Consider the following 8,207-nt stretch of genomic DNA (forward strand, 5'->3'; position numbering starts at 1 on the left):
ACACAGCTTCACTGAGGAATATTTACACATTCCTTCTTGAGAGTCAAAGAGGTTAAGAAAAAGGTGGGAGGAGGCAATGAAACCTTTCTCACCAAATGTTCTTGCTCCCCTGTTGAAGTGTGTTGCTGGGGTTCCATTGTCCCTTCCCCCCTCTGCCAGAAAGATGTGTGGCATTATCCTTTTTATTCGTGTTATTAATGGAGCAAAAATAAAATCGACATTCTATATGGTCCCCATCCAATGACTCTAGAAGTTTGATAGTAAACAAAATCAACATTGATAAAAATAAATAAAATACACACAAATTAGAAAGAAATGTGTAATTCTAAAATTGCACCCACAGACGTAGACTTGAGAGAAGAGATGAGAGTAAAAACAAGTACAAATAAACTGGGAGCTCCTCTTCTTCCCATGCTGTGGTTGCCAGAGGCAGTTCAAATTCTTAAACATTTTATGTACTATTTCCATTTGATGTCTCTGTAACTATGTTTCCTCACCCAAAAATAAGAGCGTGGGCTGAAATAGCTCTACATTCCTTTTCAACTATAAAATTCTGATTTTTTTTCAAAGCTAAGTGGAAAATTAACAACAAAAAACCTCAAATAGCATTATTTTTAAACTAAAGAAATCACTGTTCAACCTTTTGAAAAATCTTCAGTTTATCAGTCAACTTTACATGACAAAGCAGCCATCTCCTTTAAAATTAAATTCCATGGAAAAGAGAACTTCTGATGGTAAGGCAGAACGAGACTGTTCACAAACAGGCAATGTCCATGATTATTAGCCTGCTGACTAAATACAAATCAAGTCCTGAAGATTGAAAGCTGGAACGTGATATTAAAAGGTCATTTTCCTGTGAGATCATAGAATTTCATAAAGAAAATATTTGCCTGCTAAGAAGGAGGAAACCAATACTTTGAGTAGTGTCCGCCATGGGTGTATATTAACGAACATTTGTGAGTTTAAATGATAGTGTAACATCTTTTAAATATACTTCCTAAGTTGCTATAATAGACAAAGTACAGTTACTTTGCCTAGGATCAACTTTACTGGCAGCTTGAACATAACTAAAACATCGTATCATAGGAGTTTACAAAACACACTGACCTTAGATTTTTAAAAACAAATGCTGTAGTCATTGCCTTGCGTGCAGTAACAATGAAAGAGGGCTGGGGCACCTGGCTGGCTCAGCGGGTGGAGCGTGCTACTCTTGATCTCAATGTTGTGAGCTCAAGCCCCACGTTGGCTGTAGAGGTTACTTAAAAATAAAATCTTAAAAAAAAAAAAAGAGGACTTTTATTTACATAAATAGCATTTAAGTTCTCTTCTAACTGAAGTCACGTTTAGCTCCAGGATATGCATGAGCCTATAGACACTTTCTAATAATATTTAGGGTTCTTTCGGCAAATGGGAGGGAAAGAAGAAGGAAAAGAAAAGGAGGGAAAGAAAACATCTCAAACAGGCTTAGGGAAAGGAATTCACTGGTTGACACAACTGAAAAATTGACAAGGTAGTTCTGGGTTTAGGCACAGCCGAATCGCACAAGTTAACCATGTCATCAATAATTGGTTCTTTTCTGTTTCTCACCTTTGCTTCCCCGTGCCTTGACTCCATTCTCAGGCAGGCTCAGATCTCAGGATGGCAAGACGGTTGCGAAAAGGTCCAGGCTTACATCCTCACAACTCCAAGTCCAGCATAAACAATAATGAATGCTTTCCTTTAAAAAAAAATCGAGCTTTGCATCTCAGCAAGATTTGGACAAGAAGAGACAGTGTTTTAATTGGCCAGGCCTGAGTCAAATGCTTATCCCTGAAGGCAGAGTTAATACCACCAAACCATATGAACTAAGAGTAGGAAAGAGGTGATTTCCCCAAGGAAAATCGGGTTGCTCTTGTGGGTAGGTGGGGGATGCGGGGAGGGATAGAAAGAAGGAAAAGAAAGAAAAGAAGAAAGGAAAGACAGGAGGGGGCATGAGAGAGATCAAGCAAGAGAAAGAGATGTACAATAAAACCACAAATGTCTACCGTCCTTTTCTGACTGTTCTATTTCCACACACACTGTTTTTCCCATATTTTCAATTTCAAAATGTCACTAACCCAAGCACTCACCTTCTCCCCATAAGGAGGCAATCCAAATGTCACCTGCTTACTGCATCCACCTCCTATTCCATCACACCTGGTGAGGTAAACTCTTTTCTGCCAGGTCAAGATGGACCAGCAATCTAAGCCGAAAAGATGTTTATTCCCAAAGTATTCAAGTGCAGAGTGAAGAAGGTAATGATGAGTTCTATTTGGAAGAGACATGAACATGTGTAGATCACTTCCTTCTTAACAAGAAGAATAAAGACTATTTTGTCTCGAGACTTTTAAGTCAATGACCTGGGGAGGAGAAGTACTAAAATCTCCCCTCTTTCCTCAGGATGCATGCCAGCTGCATTTTACAATGGGAATAATCACCCCTTCCTCAGGGGGTCTATTACATTCGGTGCTGGGGAGGGGCCCAGGGAATCAGACTTGAGTTCTCAAGTTCCAGTCATATCTCCTGCTACGAATCCCATCTGTTTGACTTGGCATGGAATAATTTTAGCCTAGGACTGAAAATTCAACTTTTCAAAAAGTATCCCTGGTTTTTAGTCAAGGAACCAAAAAACCACTTTAAATAGTCCAAGTGTCAGAGAGATTTTAATGCAAGGCATTGGTTACACAGATGATGGATGAGCTGAGAAGCCACATAAAGGATGCTGAAGCCATCCTGAGATGAACAAAAGCATGAAGCCACTACCACTCCTAGGATGGAAGAACAAAAAGACAAGGCGCCAGGAATCACTAAGCAAACCCTGCAACATTGGCTGGCCTGTTGGGTAGGAGCCTGATCTGGTGAGGAGTTTCAGTTGCAGAGATGCCACTCATGACAGAGAAGAGGAGGAATACAATTCTTCCCTCCTTTCTTTCTCCACTGTCTAGGTAACGCAGCTCATTGGCTGAACTCAGCTGGTCATAGCTCACCCAGAGGGCTGGGGAACATAGCCTGGAGGCTTACATCTCAGGCTAGAAAAAGGCAAAGAATAAATCTGCCAATAAACAGCCCCAGGTCTAAATACAGCATGCTTGCAGATTTCTGGATCTCAGCCACTATAGATTGCTGACCTAGAGCAAAAAGCAGATTTCTTAGCAAAGCCCGATTTTCTTCCCTACCTGCTTTCAGATACATTAATTTCAATCTAAATTTGTCTATTTGTTATATAATGGCGTCAATTAGGAAACTGTTCAATTGCAAGTATTTGAGAACTCAACTAATGGAGGTTTTAAAAAAAAAGGTTTTTAAAAAAATACTTTACTGACTCCTAGAAACATGTTTTTCAAATTTTTTTGTTTATAAAATTAGGTTATCATTTACAATGATGTGAAAAGAAAGCATTATATTATTGTATAGTTATCAACATCTTTTTTCTTTCTTAATGATGCATAAAATAATGCTGTGTCTTATGATCTATGGCATCTTGGACTTGATGAAATGCAATGCTGCAAATGTCTCATGCAACAAGGGGTCTGAGTTGGGCAGTCCTAGCAGTCCTAACAGTCCAACAATGTTATCAAGTAACCAAGCTATTTCCATCTTCATTTCTGCCATGAAACAGCACAGAAATTTTCTTCCTCATTATTGTCAAGTTGTGAGGACAAGATAGTTAACTCAGCAACATGCCTATGTTCCAAGCCAGAAAAATGGAAGGGAAAAAAATATGAAAACCAAAAAGTATTGTCTATAGCAAGCCTTTACTTTAATTTGGGAAAGGTCATCCTACCCAGAGACTTACCCATGCTCATTAGTCATGACTGAGTCTATGGACTTTCAGATCTTCAAGAGAAACTGGGTGTCAAGGATTTAGTGTTATAACCTCTATAGCAGAGGATGACAAGAGAACAAGTGGTTGAAAATGATGGTAAATAAAAGTATAAGACATTCTTGGGAATGATAAACACAAATTCAGGATGGTGATCATCTTTGAGGGAATTTAGGGAGGTGTGATTGAAAGGATATACAAAGGGACTTAAATTATGTAATTTTCTAAACCGGTGGAAACTACATGATTGCTGCATTTTTTAATGTCTTTTTGTATACCTGAAATAGATTATTAGAAAAGAAAAGAAAGCTAAATTAAATTATTTGAAGTTCTCACTAAAGGCATTCTGCTATAAACAAATGAATAAATAAATAGTGATTGACTTAGATTTATGGCAGTATGCAGATGAAGCATACTGAAAGGTCCTCCTGACTAAAATAACTAAAATGCTAGATTTAAAAATAAAAAGGAAGATTTCAAAACTTCCTAAAAAGCTACAAAAACAAAAACCATGTGGTACTGGCATGAGCAAAGACATAAAGATCCATAGAACAAAACCGAGACTCCAAAAATAAACTCTAACATTAATAGTCAAATGATTTTCAACAAAATGCCAAGACAGCTCAAAGAGGGAAAACAGTCTTTTCAAAAATTGTGCTAAGACCAGCAGATATCCACATGCAAAAGAATGCTATTAGACCCCTACCTCATACCATATACAAAAGTAAACTCAGAATGGTTCATAGATTTAAATTAAGAATAAAAACTATGAAGTCCATAGAAAAAAACAAATGTAAATCTTTATGATCTTGGATTAAGCAATAATTTCTTAGATATGACACCAAAAACACAACCAACAACAAAAATAGATAAATTGAACTTCAATGAAATAAAAAACTTTGGTGATTCAAAGCCACTATCAATAAAGAAGAGAGCTGTGTTAGGGATCTCCAGAGTAAAAAACCCCACAGAACTAATAGGACATATATCTATATCTATATCTATATCTATATCTATATCTATATCTATCTATATGTTTATATCTGTGTCTACATCTATCTATGTATCTCTATCTATCTATCTATCATCTATCTATATCCAGAGAGAGAGAGATTTATTATGAGAAATTACTTCACACAGTTATGGAAACTGAGAAGGCCCATGACCTGCCATTTACAAGCTAGAGACCCAGAAAAGCCAGTGGTGTAACTCGGTCTGAGCCTGACAGCCTGAGAACTAGGGGAATGATGTTGTGAATCTGAGTCTGAGGGTGGGAGAAGACGAGATGAGATGTTCCAGCTCAAGAAGTGAGACCAAAAAAAAAAAAAAAGCAGGGGATGAATTCCTCCTTCCTCCTTCTTTTGTTTTATTCAGGTTCTCAACAGATTGAATGATGCCCCCTTACACTGAGGAGGGCAATCTACTTTCCTGAGTCCACTGATTCAATTGCTAATCTCATCCAGAAATGCCCCCAGAGACACATTAAAAAATAATGTGTAATCTGGACACCCTGTGACCTAGTCAAGTTTACACATAAAATTAGCAATTAAAATAGACCATAGAATGTGATAAAGTATTTGTAAATCATATATATGATAAGGGACTTCTATCCAAAACATATAAAGAATTGTTACAACTTAATAATAAAAAGATGACAAAATTTTGGGGCTCCTGGGTGGCTTAGTCAGTTAAGCATCCATCTCTTGATTTTGGCTCAGGTCATGATCTCAGGGCTGTGAGATCAAGGCCCACACTGGGCTCTACTCTGGGCATGGAGCCTGCTTGGGATTCTCTCTCTCTTCCTCTCTCTCTCATAAATAAATAAATAAATAACCCAATTTTTAAAAAGGCAATCATAATGAATTTTTCACCAATGAAGATACACAAATGGCCAATAGCATGTGAAAAAATGCTCAATATTTACAGTCATTAGGGAAATGCAAATCCCTTCACACATACTAGGATGTCTATAATCAATAGCAAGTGTTGACAAGCATGTGGAGGAATTAGAACCTTCATATACTGCTGGTGGGACAGTAAAATGGTACAGCCATTTTGAAAAACAGTCTGAAAGTGCCTCAAAAAGTTAAACATAGAATTTATTTGAAAACATATATCCACTCAAAAATTTATCCATGAATATTCATAACAGCATTATTCATGACAGCCAAACAAAAGCAGAAACATTTCAGTGTCCATCAATTGATGAATGGATAAACAAAATATTATTATAAAGGATTATTATTTGGCACTGAAAGGGATGAAGTACTGATACAGGCTACAACATTGAAAAACCTAGAAAACATTAGCTCGGTGAAAGCAAACAGTCACGAAAGGGCACATGTTAAACGACTGCATTTCTAGGAAATGTGCAGAGGCAAATCCATAGAGACAGAAAGTAAATTAGTGATTGTCTATGGAGGGCGGGACGGGGGGTGGGGGGAGGAGTGGGAGGAGAGGAGAATGACTGCTAATGGGTAAAGAGGTCTTTTGGGGGTGAAGAATATGTCCCGGGGCACCTGGGTGGCGCAGTCCTTAAGCTTCTGCCTTGGGCTCAGGGCGTGATCCCTGAGTTCTGGGATCGAGTCCCACATCGGGCTCCTCCGCTGGGAGCCTGCTTCTTCCTCTCCAACTCCCCTGCTGTGTTCCCTCTCTTGCTGGCTGTCTGTCACATAGATAAATAAAATCTTTAAAAAAAAAAATGTGTCCCAAAATTAGATAGTGGTGATGGTCGCACAATTCTGAAAGTACTAAAAATCACTGATTGGACACATTAAAGGAATAAATTATATGACCTGTAATTTAAATCTACTTTAGAAAGAAACAAAAATACGGAGGCGTTTAAACAATAGGTCAGTGAGTTGCCACCAAAGTAATTCATATACATACCCAGAAATGAAGTAAAACCAGGAATCCTTGGACATAAGCAAGTACCGATGCCAGCTTCACCTTCAACAGTTTCTGTTGAACTCTGGAAAACTTGAACGTGCATTGTGGCAACTTCACAGGGTGTGGGGGACAGGATGTTCATACTAGGCACATTAAAGGTGAGGATTCTGTCATAAGATCCCCTATAAAAACTGCTACTCCAACAGAGTAAGGGTGAAAATGAAACAAATCCTGGCATGTTACAAAGGGGAAAAATTATTCTTTGTAAACATGTAACCGAAAGTCAGCATTCATATGAGTTTGGACTTATATTCATAAAAACGTATGTATTCAAAAACAACAACAAAACCTGAGTGTAGAATTTCGTGTGAAGTGCCCTCCTCCTCAGTTGGGTGCACCTTCAGGAAACAGAGAGAAGAAAAATGCAATTGATCTTATGAGGCTTCAAAAAATTCCCACAAATGTACAGGGAAAACCAGCATCAGATCCACTATCAAAAATCACAAAACACGTAAGCAAACAAAACACCATGAGGGAGAACCAGCATAAGCAACAAGCAGCCACAGAAGAGTCACGAAATTTCAGATACTGGAAATAAGAGACATCTATAAAATACCTAGATTTAATATATTTTCAAAAAATAAATAGAAGCTTAGAAATATCACCATGAATTGAGTATTGTCCCTAGAGACTGGAGAATTCTTTTTAAACATCCATAGAATATTCATGAAACGTGATAACATTATATGCCAAAAATAGCCTTGTTAAATTTCAAAAGATCAGTATTGTACTGACCACATTCCCTATCTACAATTCATTTAAGTTAGAATGAATTTTAAAAGATAATTTGGAAAACTCCATGAAAATTAACTGGAAATTAAAAAATTAAAAATGGAAATGGAAATAAAAAAAAACAACTCACCTATACAACTCAGGGGACAATGAAAACACTGTAATAAAATACATAAAATACTTGTAACTAAACAATAATAGAACATGTATGCTGCTTAAGGAGTTCTGGGAGAGAAATTTATTCCCTTAATTGCCTTTCATTGGAAAAAAGGCTCAGAATGAATTTTAAAAATCCACCTTAAGGAGTTAAAAAAAGAATGTAGGATGAATCTAAATAAAGTAGGGGTAAATAATAAAAATAGAAAAAATAATAAACATAAGAACAGAAGCAAACATATAATTGAGAGACTTAACAAAGCCAAAGTCTGGTTCTTTAAATTAACAAACTCCTGGAGAGACTGATCAAAGGGAAAAAACAGTATTAGGAATTAGAAAGGAATACAAGTATTAACACTGTAAGGATTAAACAGATAATAGGATACTATGAATTAATTTATGGAAATAAATTTAAAAACTTAGAGCTAATGGATGAATGACCACAAACCACAACTCACCAAAACTGGCTCAAGAAAAAAACAGAGAACCTGGATAACCTGAAAATATTAAAGCAATTGGGACACTTGTT

The sequence above is a fragment of the Ursus maritimus genome, unplaced genomic scaffold, assembly GCF_017311325.1.
Source record: "Ursus maritimus isolate PB19 unplaced genomic scaffold, ASM1731132v1 scaffold_16, whole genome shotgun sequence".
Classification (NCBI taxonomy): Eukaryota; Metazoa; Chordata; class Mammalia; order Carnivora; family Ursidae; genus Ursus; species Ursus maritimus.